The 22071-nt window shown below is 42.6% G+C and overlaps 1 pseudogene; it reads left to right on the top strand.

Moving 5' to 3' along the window:
- Positions 1-22071, top strand: part of LOC137348857 (zinc finger protein 271-like) — a 140102-nt pseudogene that overhangs the window by 54969 nt on the left and 63062 nt on the right.

The following is a 22071-nucleotide window of genomic DNA, read 5'->3' as shown; positions in this document are numbered from 1 at the left end:
CGACACCAGGATAACTAAAAATACACAGAAAATCCACAGGAGTGCTATCGCGTCAGTTACTCTGGGATCACTCCCACTGTGGAACTCCACCACTGCCTCTGCTGAAGGTTGTAGGCTGAGGGAGTGGAGCCTCCAGGAGTGGACTGTGAGAAAGCTGGGTTTCAGTATCCTTTCAAATATAAGGTGAGGAACCAGAGGAATCCTTACTAAGGATCTGTCTGGGGTTTTCCCTGTAGTGTAGGTCTAGGGTGAATGATGCCTGACTCCCCGAACTGTCTTACATTGAACCCAGTTTGGAACAAGTTGAATTCTGTTTCCAGGAGAATAGGGACAAATTTCACCCACAATTGAGGGAGACAAAAACAGCCATTAGAGAAGCTGAGAGATCTTTGGAAAAGAATATGGTGCACAATGATGGTAATAGTGGCAAAAGCTTTTCCAGCTACATCAGGAGTGAGAAGATGGATACAGATGGTTTTGAGCCACTGAGAGACAGTTCAGGACAGATTGAAACAGATTACCAGGATATGACAGAACTGTTAAATGACTATTTCACATCAGTCTGCACTCCTGTGGATGATGCTCAGATTCCAGCTGTGGGATGTGCTGTTAACAATAACATCATAAATATTAAATTAGAAAGGGATTGTCATCCTGGATAAAATAGGAAATCTCCAACCTGATGGTTTTCCAGGTCCAGATGATATCTACCCAAGGGTGTTTAAAGAGATGGGACGGGTGATCTGTGAGCCCCTTGTCTGTATCTTCAACAGCTTAGTAGAGTCAGGGATTGTTCCCTGAGATTGGAAGGTAGCTCACGTAGTTCCCATTTTCCAAATCAGAGACAAATCAGAGCCAGGGAACTACAGATCCATCAGTGTGAGCTCGATCACAGGGAAGATGTTTGTATGGATCCTAAGAGATGCTGTTTCTGATCACTGGGGAAGAGAAGTCATTACAGATACTCAACACAGCTTCAGAAAAGAAGATCATGTCTTAAAAACGTGTTTGTGTTTTGTGAAGAAGTTGCTGTGTTGGTGGGTGAGGGGAATCTGTTTACATTGTCTATCTCAGGGTGTAATCCAACAACATAGAGGGTTGTGGGGCTGAAGGAGGTGAGCTGTGGTCTAACTAGTGTTTTGTTCCAACATAACCACTCTCCCATTTTCCATTGACTTCAATGTGATGGAAACTGGCAGTTTGAACCTGTCAGCATTTGAACGATATTTGCAAATGATACGAGGATCTCTCGCAGTTGGGATCTTTCTTTATTCTGTCCCCTCGAGGTGTTAGAGAACAGACATTCTCCTGGACACAAGGAGCTGCAGTGTTATGGTGATGGTGGAATAGTGGTAATGTAATGGGATTTCAGTCTGGGGGCATGGGTTTAAACCATGGCAGCTGGTGGAATTTAATTTGAATTAATTAAAACTTCAATTAACTGAAAAATCTGGAATCAAAAGCAACTCTTAGTTATGATGTTATAAAAGTGTCATTGATTATTATAAAAACCCATCTGCTTCACCAATGTTCCTTAGGAATGAAATAATGCTGTCCTTACTTGACCTGGTCTACATGTGACTCCAGACTCACAGCACTGCTTGGTGTAGCGTCTTGAAGAGTTTAAGCTTAATAAGCAGTGATTATTTGTAATAATTCTTTCCAGATATCATTAAAGTAACTATACTATGTGCAAGCTGAGATAAACATGGTCTGAGACTGAGAAGCAAAGCCTGATGCTGAGCCACGGCTGTGTTAAAAACTGGCAGGACAGCAAGAAAGAAACCTTGAGTTAAATGTGAAAAGAATGTCCTGGTATGTTTGAAACTAACAGATAGTGAAAGACAGAATATTCATTAAATTACAATAAAAACAGAAGATGAAAGCTTCTAAGATCTGTTATCACTCGATTAAAAGACATTGCTGGACCTCATGTAACAACTGTATGAATTTCGAGATAAGGAATAACAAAGGTGCAAGAAAATGGAACCAAGAGATACCAGAAAATTAAGCATAAATGTAATCTTAAAGTTTTTTAAAAATGATGATTAAACAGAATGAGTGAGATAGTCCAGGATCTGGTCAGCTGCCACAGAGGCTCAAAGGCAAAAAAGGGTATAAAAGAACAGCTATTGAATATGAGAAGCAGAACGAGAAACCCAGAGGAAGAAAGAAGAGAATCTTCAGAGAACAGAACCCAGCAAGAGAAAGAGAGACCGGACCACAGTTACTCGGAGGGCTACCGCCGAGGTTCTGAGTATCAGCCTGTGATTATTGTCTTTGTGAAGTGTTACTTCTCTGCACTGACTGTAAACTGCTGAATAAATCTACAACACTGATAACCAATATATATCTGTCCCCATAGTGATTTGTTGTAGTCACGAACAAGTCGCCCTTGTTGGCTTAAATTGAATCCTGAAAGTAGCAGGAAAGCCACAATTGGCACCCCAGAAATGGGACTCTGACTGACAACTGAAACTAGTTTTTGTTGAGTATAAGGCAGCAGACACCAGGGTTTTCATCTTCACATTTTTTTAAAACAGCGAGACACAATCTACTCATTACACCAAGATGCCTGAAGGGGATCTTTGGACAAAGAAGCTGAATGCATCGCATTTGCAATTTATGGATCAGAACCTCAGATTGTTGGTGGACACAAAAGATCAATGAACTACAATGACTGAAATAAAACATATGAGGGGGATCTCCCGGTTTGGATAAGAAATAGTAAAAGAGATAGTGTAACCACATAATAGTTTGTGGTCTTCTCCCAGGAAGAGTTTCCATGTGAGAAATAAAAGAGGAATATGGAGTGGATTTTCGGTGCAAGGTAAAGGAAGCCCGAGTGTGTGGAAATTTCTGGGAAAGAATAAAGGGACTTGGGAGCAGATAAAAGAATCAAACCAAGGCCCAGTGGTTTCAGAGAGTGAAGGATACATCCAATGTGTTGGCCATGATGGTGGAAGAGACACAAAGGGCAGTGCTCTTGTATTGGGTCTAATGTATGGTCCAATAACAGAAATTGGACAACGAACCTTTTTAGTAACTTTGAAGCAATGGGGAGAATATAACTACCCTAACATTGATGGGGGGAAGGCGGGTAGGGGAGGTGGAATAGCTAGAGTCAGGATAAGATTCAAGGATACAATAACTGCATGCACAAGACCAACGGGTAGCTCTACAGTGTAATGCTCACACTGTATGAGAAGGAGGATAGTTCAGATGTTTGGGGTCAGGGCCAAGAGAGGAAATGTCCTCAATTAGAAGCAGGACCTGGAAATGGCCTTGTAATTATCCCCACCCACAAAGCAGTATATCACTAGGTAATACCAGAAGTGGTCCCTGTCATTTTAAACTTAACTGATTTAGTATTGCCCAAATGGTGTCCCAATAAAACAATACAGTTAACTCAAGGGATGAGACAGCAGTTGTTGACGGGGATTGGGAAAAGACTACCTTGTCCCAAGTGTAGAGGATGTACAGAATGCATTCCTCGATGAGAACAATACTAGAAATGAAATGAATCAAACAAGAAGTAGGCGAAAGAGAGGCTTGATAAATGCTGGATTTACTGGTTTAATACAGTCACCTCAATGATTAACTCTCTGGACTTGGCAGTTTCACAGATACAGTTATGGACAGGAGAAATTGATAAATATACTCAGTAAACAAAATAGCATAGAACATGAAGAGCTGGGAGAGGATCAGACAATGGGCGTGCACTTACGAGACATTATACACGAGACAGAAAATCATGTGAGAAAGATTAATAACATTACCCGAGAGGACAGAAAGGCCGCTGACCAAGCAACTCATAATGATGTATGTGTCATATATGGGAATTGGTTGGCAGAACGGTTCAGAGACAACCGAGAAGTTATCAATGAAGGACATCTTCCCACTTGGGTAACAAATAGACATTTATCAGGATGATCCTGTTATCAGGACGATGCAGAATTCTGTAAAATTAGGAGTCTGATTGAGGTTCGCCCGGTCAAGCACAAATGTTACAAGGTGGGGAACCAGAAGCTATTGGGACTAGTAGTACACATGTCCAGTCTTCTGAATGGAACCATGCCTAATCCTCTGTTTAGAACAGAAAACATAGGGGTTATGAGGGAAAGTGTCATTAATCGATTCCTGACATCACTCCAATAGTTGATCTAGTTAGAAGAACTAACTTGGATAGAATGAAACCTACAGGGAGACAGAACAAGCATGGATATCCTCATTTGCCCATATGATTTATATGATCATTAAAGAGACACATGTGTTTTTAATTGGAATGGGAAGGGGATGAACTGCACTGTGGAAGTTACAGGTTCATCAGATGTGAGAACTAGAACGGCCTATGTCCGAGAAGGGAAGTCTCGTTTTATCACCTGAGAAGACTATTACCATCACAGGAACTTAAATGTTCAAATTGGGACCGACTGTATTACACCGATCAAGACCACAGTCCGAGGGGGAAAACCTTCCTCGCCATTGAGATGCCTGACCAACAGGTCTCACAAGTAAAAGATGGCTTGAACATAAACCCAGGGGTTTATGTCACGAAATTTGGGTACCACATCCCTGAACTACCAATAACCTCAACAACATTAATAAGTCAAGTGAACACCTCCCAACGCCGTTATTACACAGTACAGCAAGGAAATAAAACTATAGCTAAGGAAATTCCAGGGGTAGGGGATTCATCACATTGGTGGGAAACAGGGTTAAACATGGAAATTCCCCTCTGGATTAGAATAATTTCACATGTATTGATTAGATTTAGATTTTTAGATTTAGATATACAGCACTGAAACAGGCCCTTCAGCCCACCAAGTCTGTGCCGACCATTAACCACCCATTTATACTAATCCTACACTAATCACATATTCCTACCACATCCTCACCTGTCCCTATATTCCCCTACCTATACTAGGGGCAATTTATAATGGCCAATTTACCTATCAACCTGCAAGTCTTTTTGGCTGTGGAAGGAAACCAGAGCACCCGGAGGAAACCCACGCAGGCACAGGGAGAACATGCAAACTCCACACAGGCAGTACTCAGAATTGAACCCAGGTCACTGGAGCTGAGGCTGCAGTGCTAACCACTGCACCATTGTGCCGCCCCTGGAATATAACCCAGTTATTGGTGCTTATATGCTTACTGCTCCACACTTGCTACTTGAAGCACCTGGTGTGCCAAACAAGATCACAATTAAACATGATCACAGAACAAATATGTAAGTTCAAATTATACAAGAATTTAATTTGAGGGGTCGGCATAAATGCCTTGCCCTTGAGGTGGGGATATTGTAAGATAATTCACTGCTTGGTGTATTGTTTCAAACCCACTAAGATCACCCAGATAGGGAATGATATCCTGTTCCCTGTACCTACTCATAACATCACTGAAATCAGAGTTGACTTTGGAATGCAGGAGGAAGCATTAAAGACAATAATTCAGTGGAGACACCCCATACCCCCTCTATCCTTAGATTTATAATCCATAATTAAAATATTGCAACATCCCAAAAGCACTGGTTTAAGATGTGACAAGAACATGAACATTGAGAGAGAGGAATTGGAAATTTGGGAAATAGATATAGGTGGGAAACAGTTGTGAATACAAGTCAACATCCCTGGCTCAGAACTATTTCTATTCTGTTCACATTGATACAAACGATGGTCACAATTGTAATAATAGCCGTCCTCTGTTACTTGAGAAATCTTACCTCAAGACAGCTGAAGAACACTGAATTGAGCTGGAACCCAGCTCTTATGTCTAAAAGAAAGTAACAGTCAATGAAAAGTAGTGAGGGGTCAATATATTGTCATATATTTCACCCTCAAACCGAGGAGTTGTAAGTAGGTTGGGTAGCTAGATTTTTAGCTTAACTTGACTATTTTCACACTGTATCCTCTGTAATAACTAACAATATCAAGTAAATCATCTTAATACTAACATATGAACAAAGAAGTTAATTTTGTGTCTTGTATCAGCAACTACATGTATATATTAAGCAGCAACCCATCAAGAAACAATGATTACAAAGCAATGGACCTTGACTGAGTTATAATTAATGAATTAAGAATCATGTTAGAAAGAATGGGCTTTAATTTAAAAGTATTAAGTTTAAAAACTAAGTCTTAAGCTTGTAAGAAATTCAGTATCAGTAGGACTTTGTAACTCACTGTGACACAGTCAGCAGAAAAAGTTTTGTGACCCAATAACATTCATTAACTTTGCTAAAAAAGAATCAATTTCTGTACAAATTCATACTGTCCAAGGAGATAACAACCATAATGAATAGAACTCTTCATAGGTTTTTATCGCAATTATTGTCAACATGTTTTATCGATTAAGCCTCAATTAGAGTAGGGTAGTAACTGACTTCACAGGACCTGGACCAACCATCAGGAAAACGAGAAAGGTGGTCTGATGGCCAAAAAGGGTATAAAAGAACAGCTATTGAACATGAGAAGCAATACAGAAAGTCCAGAGCAAGGAAGAAGAGTATCTTCAGTCAACAGAACACAGCAAGAGAGAGACTGCATCACAGTCACTCAGAGGGCTACCACCGAGGATCTGAGGAACAGAAAGCCACTATTGTCATTGTTAAGTATTACTTCTTTACACTGAATATAAATTACTTAATAAATCTGCTACACTTAAACCCAACATATACCTGCACCCATAGTAGTTTGTTGTGGTCAGGCACAAGTCACCCTTGTTGGATTAAATGGAATCCTGAAAGTAGCAGGAAAGCTACACTTTCTTGACAAATCACCAAGATACCAGACTACAAGTCATGGCCAAAACATCATTTATTGGTTACAAATCACAACTTAGTTAAATCTGGGCACACAGACACTTTATAGAGATGTATAAATACATATAGATGTAATCAGCAGTTGAGCACTAATAGGGAGAGTATTTCACAAAAATAAGTAACAAATACCGGGGTGAGAGTGGCAAAAGATCAAAAGGTCTGAAAATTAGGGGCTGAAGACTAAAAATGACTGATTTTTTTTTTACAATGAATCATGTACTTAAAGCACTGTTATTCAAGCAAACTAGTTGTGCAATGGTAATTTTGTACAATTTTGCATATGTAATGAATAAAATTGCACTGCACTCAGAATACAATTTCATGAGACTTCCCTGACAGCTGATAATTGGTTTTACAGAGCTTCATGTTCTCAATGTCCTGCTTCTGCCTATTTATAGCTTGTTCATGTAAAAGGTGTTCTGTGAAGATGTGTCAACTTTAATGGAAAGCCTTTCCTTGGGACTTGCTGCCTGAGCATAACTGAGGCAGGTTTTGTCGAGGTGGCCTGCCCCACCACACATGAAAGTCAAGTCAAGAAGGCTGAGAAGTCCAGTTCTCCATGAAACTACATTTTCACAAGATCAGTTTGAGTCAGCAGACCGCCTGTATGATTCAGAGACTGAAGAACATCATCGTCAATGTGTGTGTAAATATTTTTAAAAGTCATTTCACTCCATTATTTACATAGCTGTCTTTTATGTGTCTCCATTTTAGGAAAGGGGATGTTGTGATATGGTTTTTACAGTTTAAATGCTATACACCATCAGAGGAAGTGATGTCACAACAACACGTGATCAGTTCACTGGAGTTGAACGTGACACCTAGTCACATGTGTGAGACAAGCTCTCCTGTAAGTGTGTTACTATACCAATAAAGAACTCACAGTTTATGACAACTCAACTGAAGATTGTTTGGTTCCTTATTGCTATATAAAAGCAATAAACACAGCAAGACCACCAGGGAATTGACTGCGCTGCCCGGCAAGTTAACTGACATGCGCTGCTATTCCTGTTCCTTCACTTCAGTCTACTTTCACCACAGAGATGTTTCTCATACAAAATGGCCTGTTTAGTTTGAACAGAAATGATTTATCCAGGTAATGACAGCACTGAGTGATGAAGGCATAAGCATTAAATGGACAGTAACATGAAATAGAACCACAAGTTGCGGATGTACAAGTTTCAATTTCCAAAACGCAACAACAGAATCAATGCGGCTCCTGTGAAATGTGCAAGGAAACACACGGGCTGTCATATATCAGCAGAAACAACTGTGAGAATAAGAAATACTGAAATGTTGTTTCTACAGCTTGTGGAAAGTTACCAAGAAGTCATTTGTGCACAACATAATGAAATCACTGAAAAAGAGAACTGATAAGGATATGTCAGTGGAGACCTTAAGACAGTACATCACTGACAAAGAGAACTGATAAGGGTATGTGGAGACCTTAAGACAGTACATCACTGACAAAGAGAATTGATAAGGGTATGTAAGTGGAGACCTTGGGACAGTACATCACTTAAAAATTGTGCTTAGGCAGATAACAGAGAAACAGCAAGAGTTAGAACAACGGATGTAGTGAATAAGAAACTGCCCCACTAAGATAAAGGCTGACAGCTGCAAGTTAAAACACATAATGGAGAGCCAAATAAGGTAAAACAAAAACAAGAGTTAGGGGCTAGAAAGTTAGAGTAGGGGGAGAAGTAAACAGAGGAGGAGACTGTAGCAACCATAGGATAGGTTAGTGTCATAATACGTTATAACCAATAATGTAAAATAAAGGCGTGGACAAATGGATTTGTATTGTATAAACATGAACTGAATATGTTGATCGGTGTGCCTGCTTGTAGGACACCCGATCTTGCAAGACCGTTAAATAAACTTACTTCTTCAGAGTTTGACTTGGTGTAAATTATTATCAAGTGGGCTACGTTTCTCACAATTGGGGGCTCGTCCGGGATCTCTTCATCATTGCCGGGACCGCGGCCGACGACAGACGAGAAGACGCGTCCCGTTAATTTAAAAACGGTCTCGTTTCTCTCGTTGGTAGCGGACCCGAGTAATTGACTGAAAACGATCCTAGGGAAGTCACTCTGAACGAGTATTTAGTGCGGCAGGTACACATGTGAAGTCAGGCAACTCCGTGCACGGACCAAGGTAAGAAAAACGACTTTTAAGTATTATCTTGGTGACTTATGGTTAACTGTAGGATAAGACCTTCTAAGTACCAAAAGTCCTTGAGGAGTGAATTTTACAGTCCTGCAGTATAAGACCCTTCAGCTAGGAGGTGAGTACTGTATGGTATAAGACCCTTCAGTTAGGAGGTGAATACCGTAAGGTATAAGACCCTTCAGCTAGGAGGTGAATACCGTGGGGTACAAGACCCTTCAGTTAGGAGGTGAATACTGTGGGGCAGTATAAGACCCTTCAGCTAGGAGGTGAGTACTGTATGGTACAAGACCCTTCAGTTAGGAGGTGAATACTGTGGGGCAGTATAAGACCCTTCAGCTAGGAGGTGAATACCGTAAGGTATAAGACCCTTCAGTTAGGAGGTGAATACTGGTTAACTGTGGGATAAGACCTTCTAAGTACTAAAAGTCCTTGAGGAGTGAATTTTACAGTCCTGCAGTATAAGACCCTTCAGCTAGGAGGTGAGTACTGTATGGTATAAGACCCTTCAGTTAGGAGGTGAATACCGTAAGGTATAAGACCCTTCAGCTAGGAGGTGAATACCGTGGGGTACAAGACCCTTCAGTTAGGAGGTGAATACTGTGGGGCAGTATAAGACCCTTCAGCTAGGAGGTGAGTGCTGTATGGTATAAGACCCTTCAGTTAGGAGGTGAATACCGTAAGGTATAAGACCCTTCAGCTAGGAGGTGAATACCGTAGGATACAAGACCCTTCAGTTAGGAGGTGAATACTGTGGGGCAGTATAAGACCCTTCAGCTAGGAGGTGAATACCGTAAGGTATAAGACCCTTCAGTTAGGAGGTGAATACTGGTTAACTGTAGGATAAGACCTTCTCAGTACTGCAGTATAAGACCCTTCAGCTAGGAGGTGAGTACCGTAGGGTACAAGACCCTTCAGTTAGGAGGTGAATACTGTGGGGCAGTATAAGACCCTTCAGCTCGGAGGTGAATACCATAGGGTATAAGACCCTTCAGTTAGGAGGTGAATACCGTAAGGTATAAGACCCTTCAGCTAGGAGGTGAATACCGTAGGGTACAAGACCCTTCAGTTAGGAGGTGAATACTGTGGGGCAGTATAAGACCCTTCAGCTAGGAGGTGAATACCGTAAGGTATAAGACCCTTCAGCTAGGAGGTGAATACTGTCGGGTATAAGACCCTTCAGTTAAGAGGTGAATACCGTAAGGTATAAGACCCTTCAGTTAGGAGGTGAATACCGTAAGGTATAAGACCCTTCAGCTAGGAGGTGAATACTGTCGGGTATAAGACCCTTCAGTTAAGAGGTGAATACCGTAAGGTATAAGACCCTTCAGTTAGGAGGTGAATACCGTAAGGTATAAGACCCTTCAGCTAGGAGGTGAATACCGTAGGGTACAAGACCCTTCAGCTAGGAGGTGAATACCGTAAGGTATAAGACCCTTCAGTTAGGAGGTGAATACCGTAAGGTATAAGACCCTTCAGCTAGGAGGTGAATACCGTAGGGTACAAGACCCTTCAGTTAGGAGGTGAATACTGTCGGGTATAAGACCCTTCAGTTAGGAGGTGAATACCGTAAGGTATAAGACCCTTCAGCTAGGAGGTGAATACCGTAGGGTACAAGACCCTTCAGTTAGGAGGTGAATACTGTCGGGTATAAGACCCTTCAGTTAGGAGGTGAATACCGTAAGGTATAAGACCCTTCAGTTAGGAGGTGAATACCGTAAGGTATAAGACCCTTCAGCTAGGAGGTGAATACCGTAGGGTACAAGACCCTTCAGCTAGGAGGTGAATACCGTAAGGTATAAGACCCTTCAGCTAGGAGGTGAATACCGTAGGGTACAAGACCCTTCAGTTAGGAGGTGAATACTGCCGGGTATAAGACCCTTCAGTTAACCATGGGAAATAAATCGTCTAAAAAGGAAGACGATGGGAGACAAGGAAAGTCTGCCGGCAACATCCCTCCAGAAAGTCCATTGGGACGGATGTTGGAGTATTGGGATTTAGAGTCAAAAACCAAGGAGAAAAAGACCCAAATATGATCTAAGGACAGCATGAAGGACCACCCCTAAACCCGACGATAATGACGACGATAGAGACAGAGAGTCTCCGAAGACAATGATGCCGTTGAGAGAGGTACCAATAGGAAATAATGAAATTGGATTTGTTAGTGCACCATTAACGTCAGGAGAGGTAAGAGCATTTAAAAAGGAAATGAAAGTCCTCGTAGAAGACCCCTGAAAATTTGGGAAAGAGAAAACCCTCCCGGGGTAGGGGGAAACGAACCAGCTGAACAAAAATACCCTAATCAAGACCCGCAGTGGCAGAACAATAATATCGGCCATAGGGGCCAGATGAAAGACCTTAGAAATCTGATAGTAAAAGGCATTGTTGTAAACAAGTAGTTGAAGCCCCTGCAAAACTTATGCCTTTACAGAGTTACCGCAGGCCCCTCTTATGGCACAAGCAGGCGACGTATTGAGTGCGACCCCTCTGGGTGTTGAAGGCTGTTTCTAGATAAATAGAGACCATTAAAGGCACCTAGGTGGGATCAAGGGATTGATTCTTAAACATGTTTTGAAGAATCAAAGGGGGGACTGTGAGAACAGAATTTAGATTTTAGAATTTTTAAGAACAGAATTACATGGGAACATTTAAGATGAAACAATTAATCAGTCATGTATTGCTAACAAGCTAGCTTCAGTGCTGCAGGGAGGGACAGCTTATCAGAAATGACTTCATAACTTCAGGGCTGCAGAGGCAGCTTGGCCTTGCAGCTGGTACAGCGAGAGAGAGAGAGAGAGAGAGACATTGTACTTCAACAGCACTCTTCTTATCATCCAGACATGACAATCCTAGGGAAAAGTTAGAATGAAAAACATACCGACCAGGCTAATACATGCCCCCTTGTTCGAGGGTGGCTCAGCCTACCCTGAAACAATTAATCAGTCATGTACTGCTAACAAGCTAGTTTCAGTGCTGCAGGGAGGGACAGCTTATCAGAAATGACTTCATAACTTCAGGGCTGCTGAGGCAACTTGGCCTTGCAGCTGGTACAGAGAGAGAGCGAGAGAGAGAGAGAGCGAGACATTATACTTCAACAGCACTCTTCTTATCACCCAGACATGACAAAGTTAGAATGAAAAACATACCGACCAGGCTAATACACGCCCCCTTGTTCGAGGGTGGCTCAGCCTACCCTTCTGATTCAGCAGTTGCTGAGTTTTTTATATTTGCTTTTATATTATACTGTTTAAATGTTATTTGAGTAAATGGATCCACATAATCCTAGTGAATATATATATAATCATATATAAGTTGATCAGTAGAGAGAGAAGGTTATCATAGAATGATAAAAGGGGGGAATGTGGAAGTGAGCAGAAAGGCATGGCACTATGCTTAATGGGAAATATAGCCAAGTTAAGAATAGTAGCTTTGCTGAGCTTTGATTTTAAGTGGCAGAAACCACAATGAAATAGCTAAAAGGGATGGCCAGAGTGTGTGCAAGCTGTGGCAGCCACAGCACTTCAGACCAAGGAAGTCATTTTACCTCGAAGCTATTACAAGAAATAGTTAGGGGATTGGGAATCCAATGGGACTTCCATACCCCTTGGCACCCTCCCTCTTCAGGGCGGGTGGAAAGAATGAATCAGACCTTAAAGAAACACCTGTCCAAACTGATACTTGAAACAAGGTTACCCTGGACAAAATGTTTACCTATAGCGATACTCAGAATTCGGACAGCCCCTAGAAAAGATGTGGGACTGTCCCCCTATGAAATGCTATTCTGAGTACCCTATATGGGAACCAGGGGCGAGATGCCAACCTTAGAAACTAAAGATTCGTTTCTAAAGAACTATATACTGGCGTTGTCTTCCTCATTGTCATTCCTCAGGAAGCAAGGCCTGTTAGTACAGACACCACCTCTCGAATTTGCAGTGCACAAGATCCAACCAGGAGATTGGGTTCTGGTGAAATCATGGAAAGAGACTAAACTACAACTGAACTGGGAAAGACCATACCAGACTCTCCTAACCACTGAAACAGCCATAAGAACGGCAGAAAGAGGTTGGACCCACTACACAAGAATCAAGGGGCCGGTACAAACCCCGGCCGAGGAAGGAACTTGGACAACCGAATTAACAGAAGAACCATTGAAAATGAAGCTAAAAAGACTATGAGTAACGAACTTTTTTTTTAATATAACGGCGCGAGCACGGAAATACTGTCTGTAATATTGTGTGCCTTCTCTCTTTCTTTTCAAAAGTAGCCAGGAAATAAAATGGGTTGGATGTTTTTGTATTACCCACTTCCAATTAGACAACAAGGTGTTTGGAGTAACAGTTAGAGAAGAGAAAAAGAAAGGTGAATTAAAATGTTGTTTTCAGGTAACAATAGATAAGATTGGTAAACCATCTAACAAACTAAAAGGGACCTCTCATAACGATCCTAACAGAGTAAAAATAATAGAGGTAAAGGACCTGAGAAAGACAATTGAGATAGAAACCGGTTACGGGGACACAAATGCCTGGGTAGAATGGATAAAATTACCTGTAAAAAGTTTGAACAAAAACAATTGCTATGCTTGTGCATCTGGTAGACCGATAGCTCAAGTAGTACCTTTCCCGCTGGGGTGGGAGTGTGACCGAAAGGGCATGGAATGCATGTTAGCCCTATATCAGGATAAGACGGCTTGGGGTATTCAAACTTGCATATCCTTGTCAATAATGTTCCCTCCCCTAGAGAAAAAGGATTCAAGGACTCCCCCTTCATTTTTAGCCACCAGTGTGAATCACACATCATGCGTATGTCGACACGGTGCGGAGCTAACCAGAAATATGGGAGAGTTGAAGTCATGCATAGAGACTGAGGACGTAACTGGAAGAGTCAGGGGAGGGAACTACTCATCACTGAATGTTCCCAGAGCGGATTTATGGTGGTATTGCGGAGGAAAAATCCTGAGACAGACCCTGCCCTCCCAGTGGAAGGGGACGTGCGCAATTGTTCAATTGGCAATACCATTCACCTTGGCATTTGAGAAACAAAAGATAATAACGAGGGAAAGGGGTAAAAGGGAAGCGATAGCGAACTCTTTTGACGACCAGGTATACATGGATTTCATAGGGGTCCCCAGAGGGGTACCTGATGAATTCAAGGCCCGAAACCAAATAACCGCCGGTTTCGAGTCTTTGTTTTGGTGGGTCACGATTAACAAAAATGTAGATTGGATAAATTATATTTATTACAACCAACAAAGATTTATAAATTATACTAGAGATGCGGTAAAAGGTATAGCTGAACAATTAGATGCCACTAGTAGAATGGCTTGGGAAAATCGACTGGCTCTAGATATGATCTTAGCAGAAAAAGGAGGTGTGTGTATAATGTTAGGAGGGAAATGTTGCACATTTATCCCAAATAACACAGCACCCGATGGTTCAATCGCCCGAGCACTGCAAGGGTTAACAACTTTAGCAGAGGAGATGGCTGAAAATTCAGGAGCAGACACTTCCCTGACGGGGTGGCTTGAATCCTGGTTTGGAAAATGGAAAGGCATGATAATCTCGGTTTTTACCTCCCTGATCATGGTTGTCAGAATACTAATAGCCATCGGGTGTTGTATTATTCCTTGTGTAAGAGGGCTGACACAGCGATTGATTGAGACAGCTTTGACGAAGCAGATGTCAATACAAAGAGGCCAGGAAGAAAGTATATACCTGTTAGGTAATGACAAAGTGGATAGTATCAACGGAGATACAGACATTGAAAAGGCGGCTGAAATAACGCTCAGAGGATTTGAGAGGACATATGAGAACCCTCCGCAGTATGTAGAAAACAACAAGGATTAAGTAAAAGAAAAGGGGGAATTGTGAGAATAAGAAATACTGAAATGTTGTTTCTACAGCTTGTGGAAAGTTACCAAGAAGTCATTTGTGCACAACATAATGAAATCACTGAAAAAGAGAACTGATAAGGATATGTCAGTGGAGACCTTAAGACAGTACATCACTGACAAAGAGAACTGATAAGGGTATGTGGAGACCTTAAGACAGTACATCATTGACAAAGAGAATTGATAAGGGTATGTAAGTGGAGACCTTGGGACAGTACATCACTTAACAATTGTGCTTAGGCAGATAACAGAGAAACAGCAAGAGTTAGAACAACGAATGTAGTGAATAAGAAACTGCCCCACTAAGATAAAGGCTGACAGCTGCAAGCTAAAACACATAATGGAGAGCCAAATAAGGTAAAACAAAAACAAGAGTTAGGGGCTAGAAAGTTAGAGTAGGGGGAGAAGTAAACAGAGGAGGAGACTGTAGCAACCATAGGATAGGTTAGTGTCATAATACGTTATAACCAATAATGTAAAATAAAGGCGTGGACAAATGGATTTGTATTGTATAAACATGAACTGAATATGTTGATCGGTGTGCCTGCTTGTAGGACACCCGATCTTGCAAGACCGTTAAATAAACTTACTTCTTCAGAGTTTGACTTGGTGTAAATTATTATCAAGTGGGCTACGTTTCTCACACAACTGACACACATCAAATCCTGTTAGTTTCATGTGGCATCTCCTTCTGCTTCTCTCACTGCTTTTCCTCCAGCTCCCTCTGCTCCTCCAGCTTGCAGGTGAATGAGCTGCTTGATGCAAACAGACCAAATTTGTGAAAGCCAGCTTGACCTGGAAAGCAGGGAGTGGGAATGAAAGATGCAGGACATTGAGAAACGATGGGTTTCACAGATAACAGGATAAATAAGCACCAGGATCTCATCTTCCTACTTCTTCCAGATACTGAACGCATGAATATACAAGAGTTGTTCCCATTCGCAATTAGACACTGTCACCCTCTTCCAATCTTTTACAAGTTGCTAAGCTTTGAAACTGCATATTTCTGACAGGTTTTCAATGTGAAGAAAGTGGAGCTACAAGAAAGTAATGTTGTTCAGCAGATGTAGTGCAAGAAGATACCGAATAGGCCAATGATAACAGTGAATGTTTGATGAGTTGAGCTGCAGTAAAGGGTTGGCACCATTTAAAATGTCATTCAGCAGGTTCCAGATCTGGTGATAGAAATGACAAGAAAACTTCTCACTGAATTTCCTCATTGTCATGAGATCAAAAGGAAAGGGCACAAGGCAAGAAAGTATATTTGGCTGTAATGGGTTGTGAGATGGCAGAATGAAGGCAGCATTAGTGGTGTTGAGAAACATACAATTATAGAAAGGTACAACACAGAAGGAGGCCATTCAGCCCAGCGTGCTTTTTGACAGAGCAGTTGTGTTTGGTTGCTCAGGAGTGATATTTGTGCCAGTTTGTATAGCAAGCAGAAAAAGCTATCCCATTATCAACAACATTTTGCCTTGCACTATCATCCCTTTAGTCAGTATATCACTCCATGTTGCAACTTTTCCACAGCCCTTAACTTACTTTCTTTCACTCACCAACTGTATCTGTAATTGTTCTTGTCAAGTTACATCACTGATTCTCCAGTTCTGATCAACAATCACCAACCGAGAGCTTTAAGAGCGTTCTTCACTCCGCATTTTCTGTTTTCATGCAACAAGTAATTGAAAGTTGCCACAGCAGCAAGAAGTTCTGATTTACCTAATCAAGAATGGAAACCAGAGGATGGTATAAAGAGGATTGAATCTAAACCACTAGACGACCAGGGAAGCTCTGCAATGCTCCTCAGGTTAGCTGCTTTTCCTATTTCACTGTCAGCAGGAAACTTCTATGATTTGAAGAAGATTTGAGTTCTGCCACTGTCATTTTACACAAAGAAATCTGGTTCAACTTATTGAAACCAAACAGTATTCCCACTCATTCGCTGAAGGTGCTATTTTTCCTCTAAATTTTGCAAGGATGTTTAGGAAAACACTTTTTTCTGGTTGTTTTCAGTGTTTATTTCTCACCCGATTTTACATTTGTCATCTAACAAAACTACAATATGTAATTAATACATTTCAATGTTTAAAATTGGAAAAATGAGCTTTGCATCAATTGGTTTGATAGATTATAGCAGATGCAGATTTGATTGGTAAACAAGTCTGTGATCTCACCAGGCAGGTAACTCAAGAGAACAGATGTAAAGTTTGCTGTGAACAGGCCTTGAACCTTCACAGGGAAAGCCTCATTAAATTTCAAATCCAATGCCTTAACCACTCGGCCATCGCAGCTTAAAAAACTGTCTGCTCTGTAATTAAATTATCCATACAAAGCATTAGAGAACTGCCCTTTTTTGTATGTTCGTTCATGAGATGTGGCGTCGCTGGCTAGGCCAGCATTTATTGCCCATCCCTGAACATCTTCTGGGCATCATTGTCTGTGAGCCTTGAGTTGTGTTGTATCTCCCAGTTGATGTGATAATGAACATGATGGAGTCAGTGAATTTTAGAGCACAGAAGGAAGCCTGTCGACCCACCGAGCCTGTGCTGGCTCTCTGAAAGAGAAGCGCTGACCCCGTAACTGCTGCCTTCCGTGTTGTTTTGGTTGCTGTGAGGTGACTATGGAGTGACCTGCCCATGGCGCATTCCTGGACAGAATGTATGGAGGTTGTGAGTTGCTCAAGCATCAAAACACCCCCCTCAGCCTTCCTAGTGGGGTCCAAAGGAGGGCAGAGCTCAACGTTTGGCAACAGTTTGGCTGCAGGAACTGCTGGAAACATGACCAAGGTGACACATGACCGCGTTCGGGGTTCCTCTCATGATTTTCTGTGAGGGTTTACTCTCCTGGCCTGAGTCTCTCCTGAGACAACCACAAGGAAGTGGGGTTGTTCGCTCGTATTCCTCAGCAGGGGCCCGAAAGAACAGTCAGTTTAATCCCATAATCCATCTTTTCTCCATCACCCTTGAAATTTGTCCTCTTCAAGAATGTTGCTGTGCAATCTGATTGCAACATCCATTCAGACGGTACATTCTAGATCTTAACAACCCTCAGTCTGGAGAAATTTCCCTCAACTAGTTTGGGAGGGGGATGGGAACCGGACTTGTAGTCCAGGGACCAGTGGGTCCACTCAGAAAGACAAAGAGTGTAGTGAGGTATTGGGGAAGGTAGCACTGTCGCAGAGGACAGATGGGCACGGAGAAGGGTTAAAGTGCGTATACTTCAACGCAAGAAGCATCAGGAATAAGGTGAGTGAATTGAAGGCGTGGATGGGCACTTGGGACTACGATGTTGTGGCCATCACTGAAACGTGGATAGGTGAGGGGGAGGAATGGTTCTTGGAGGTACCTGGTTATAGATGTTTTCATAAGATTAGGAATGGTGGTAAAAGAGGTGGGGGGGTGGCATTGTTAGTTAGAAATAGTGTAACAACTGCTGAAAGAATTTTCGAGGAGGATCTGCCGACTGAGGCACTGTGGGTTGAGGTCAGGAACAGGAAAGGAGCAGTCACCTTGATGGGAGTTTTCTATCGGCCCCCCAATAGCAGCAGGGAGGTGGAAGAGCAGATTGGGAAACAGATTTTGGAAAGGAGCAGAAGTCACAGGGTAGTAATTATGGGGGATTTCAACTTCCCAAATATTGATTGGCAACTCTTTAGATCGAATAGTTTGGATGGGGTAGTGTTTGTGCAGTATGTCCAGGAAGCTTTTCTGACTCAGTATGTAGACTGCCCGACCAGAGGGGAGGCAATATTGGATTTGGTACTAGGTAATGAACCAGGGCAAGTGATAGAGCTGTTGGTGGGCGAGCACTTTGGAGATAGTGATCACAATTCTGTAGCATTCACTGTGGTAATGGAGAGGGATAGGTATGTGCAACAGGGCAAGGTTTACAATTGGGGGAAGGGTAGATATGATGCTGTCAGGCAGGAACTGAGGAGCATAAGTTGGGAGCATATGCTGGCAGGGAAGGGCACGGTCGAAATGTGGAACTTTTTCAAGGAGCAGATAGTAGGGGCCATTGATAAGCATGTCCCTGTCAGACAGGGAAGGGATGGTCATGTGAGGGAACCGTGGTTGACAAGAGAGGTTGAGAGTCTTGTTAGGAAGAAGAAGGATGCGTATATAAGGTTGAGGAAAAAGGGCACAGGCATAGCTCTGGAGGGATACAAGATGGCCAGGAAGGATCTGAAGAAAGGGATTAGGAGAGCTAAGAGAGGGCATGAAAAATGCTTGGCGGGTAGGATAAAAGAAAACCCCAAGGCCTTTTACGCGTATGTCAGAAATATGAGGATGACTAGGGGGACCGTAGGTCCGGTCAAGGACAATAGCGGGAGACTGTGTGTTGAGCCGGAAGAGATAAGTGAGGTTTTGAATGAGTACTTCTCTTCGGTATTTACGAATGAGAAGGGGTGTATTACTGAAGAGGACGGTGTGAAACAGACTGGTAAGCTCGAGGAAGTGCTCGTTAGGAGGGAAGATGTGTTGGGGTTTTTGAATAACTTGAAGATAGACAAGTCTCCCGGGCCTGACGGGGTATATCCAAGGATGTTATGGGAAGCAAGGGATGAAATTGCAGAGCCGCTGGCAATGATCTTTTCATCTTCTCTGTTGACGGGGGTGGTACCAGGTGATTGGAGGGTGGCAAATGTTGTGCCCCTGTTCAAGAAAGGGAATAGGAACAACCCTGGGAATTACAGGCCAGTTAGTCTTACTTCGGTGGTAGGCAAGTTGATGGAAAAGGTGCTGAGGGATAGGATTTCTGAGCATCTGGAAAGACACTGCTTGATTCGGGACAGTCAGCACGGTTTTGTGAGGGGTAGGTCTTGCCTCACAAGCCTGATTGAATTCTTTGAGCAGGTGACCAAGCAAGTGGATGAGGGTAAACCAGTGGATGTGGTGTACATGGATTTTAGTAAGGCATTTGATAAGGTCCCCCATGGTAGACTTATGGAGAAAGTCAGGAGGCATGGGATAGTGGGGAATGTGGCCAGTTGGATTAAGAATTGGCTAACTGATAGAAGGCAGAGAGTGGTCTTAGATGGTAAATACTCAGCCTGGAGCCCAGTTACCAGTGGCGTGCCACAGGGATCAGTTCTGGGTCCTCTCCTGTTTGTGATTTTTATTAACGACTTGGATGAGGAAGTCGAAGGGTGGGTCAGTAAATTTGCAGATGATACAAAGGTTGGTGGAGTTGTGGATACCGAGGAGGGCTATTGTCGTCTGCAAAGGGACTTGGATAGGTTGCAGTGCTGGGCTGAAAAGTGGCAGATGGAGTTTAACCCTGAAAAGTGTGAGGTCGTCCATTTTGGAAGGACAAACACGAATGCAAAATACTGGGTTAACGGTAGGGTTCTTGGGCATGTGGAGGAGCAGAGAGACCTTGGGGTCTATGTGCATAGATCGTTGAAAGTTGCAACTCAAGTGGATAGGGCTGTGAAGAAGGCATATGGGGTGTTAGCGTTCATTGGCAGAGGGATTGAATTTAAGAGCCGTGAGGTGATGATGCAGCTGTACAGGACCTTGGTAAGGCCTCATTTGGAGTACTGTGTGCAGTTCTGGTCGCCTCATTTTAGGAAGGATGTGGAAGCCTTGGAGAGGGTGCAGAGGAGATTTACCAGGATGTTGCCTGGAATGGAGAATAAGTCTTACGAGGAAAGGCTGAACATTCTAGGCCTCTTCTCGTTAGAACGGAGAAGGATGAGGGGTGACATGATAGAGGTTTATAAGATGATCAGGGGAATAGATAGGGTAGACAGTCAGAAACTTTTTCCCCGGGTGGAGCAAAGCGTTACAAGGGGTCATAAATTTAAGGTGAAGGGTGGGAGATATAGGGGGATGTCAGGGGAAGGTTCTTTACCCAGAGAGTGGTCGGGGCATGGAATGCCTTGCCTGGGGAAGTTGTTGAGTCAGAAACTTTAGGGACTTTCAAACGGCTTTTAGATAGGTATATGGATAAAGGAGAATGATGGGGTATAGATTAAATTGTCCTTGACAGAGGACAAAGGATCGGCACAACATTGTGGGCCGAAGGGCCTGTTCTGTGCTGTATTTTCTATGTTCTATGTTCTATGTTCTATATTCTTCTACTTCTGGGTCAAAATCCTGGAACTCCCTTCCTAACAGCTCTGTTGGTGTACCTAGCCCACATGGACTGCAGCGGTTCAAGAAGGCAGCTCCCCACCACCTTCTCAAGGGCAATTAGGGATGGGCAATAAATGCTGGCCTGCCCAGCGACGCCCACATCCCATGAATCAATGTTTTTAAAAAGCTTCTTTTGGGAACGATTTTAATTTTCAGACTCGTTTGCTGCAGGTGCGCAAATGCACCATCATCGTCCAAAACGCTGTTGTCTGCGACGTCACAGGCAGCTGTATAAAGATGGCGCTGCTTAACTGGACACGAAAAGTGAATTAAACCCAACATCACCTCCACAATAGCGCAATCGCCGCATCAGTTACCGCATGCAGGTCCCTCCTCCCTCCCTTCCTCCCTCCGCGATCGCCGCGTCGATTCCTCGCTTCTCCCTTCCGGTTTGCTCCGCCGCTCGAATTGGACCGTTCAATGGCGCGGTTTCTACCCAAGATTCTCCGCGGTTCCAAAGAAGGGTCACTGACCCGAAACGTTAACTCTGCTTCTCTTTCCACAGATGCTGCCAGAACATGAAGCTCTGTTAAACTAATTATCAGCTGTCAGGTAAGTCTCATGAAATTGTATTCTGAGTGCAGTGCAAGTTTATCATTACACATGCAAAATTGTACAAAATTACCATGACTCAACTAGTTTGCTTGAATAACAGTGGTATAATTACATGATTCATTGTCAAAAAAATCAGTATTTTTTAGTCTTCGGCCACTAATTTTCAGACCTTTTGATCTTTTGCCACTCTCACCCTGGTATTTGTTACTTGTTTTGTGAAATACAATTCCTATCCAGCTCAACTGCTGGATAACTGATTACATTTATATGTATTTATACATGTCAATAAAGTGTCTGTGTGCTCAGATTTAACTAAGTTGTGATTTGTAATTAATGAATGATGTTTTGGCCATGACTTGTAGTCTGCTATCTTGGTGATTTGTCAAAAAAGTGTAGCTTTCCTGCCACTTTCAGGATTCCATTTAATCCAACAAGGGTGACTTGTCCCTGACCACAACCACCCTCTATGGGTGCAGGTATATGTTGGTATGAAGTGT

The sequence above is a fragment of the Heterodontus francisci genome, chromosome 34 (genome assembly GCF_036365525.1).
Source record: "Heterodontus francisci isolate sHetFra1 chromosome 34, sHetFra1.hap1, whole genome shotgun sequence".
Taxonomy (NCBI): domain Eukaryota; kingdom Metazoa; phylum Chordata; class Chondrichthyes; order Heterodontiformes; family Heterodontidae; genus Heterodontus; species Heterodontus francisci.
The sequence above is the reverse complement of the archived record's forward strand: the minus strand, read 5'-3'. Positions and strand labels throughout refer to the sequence as shown.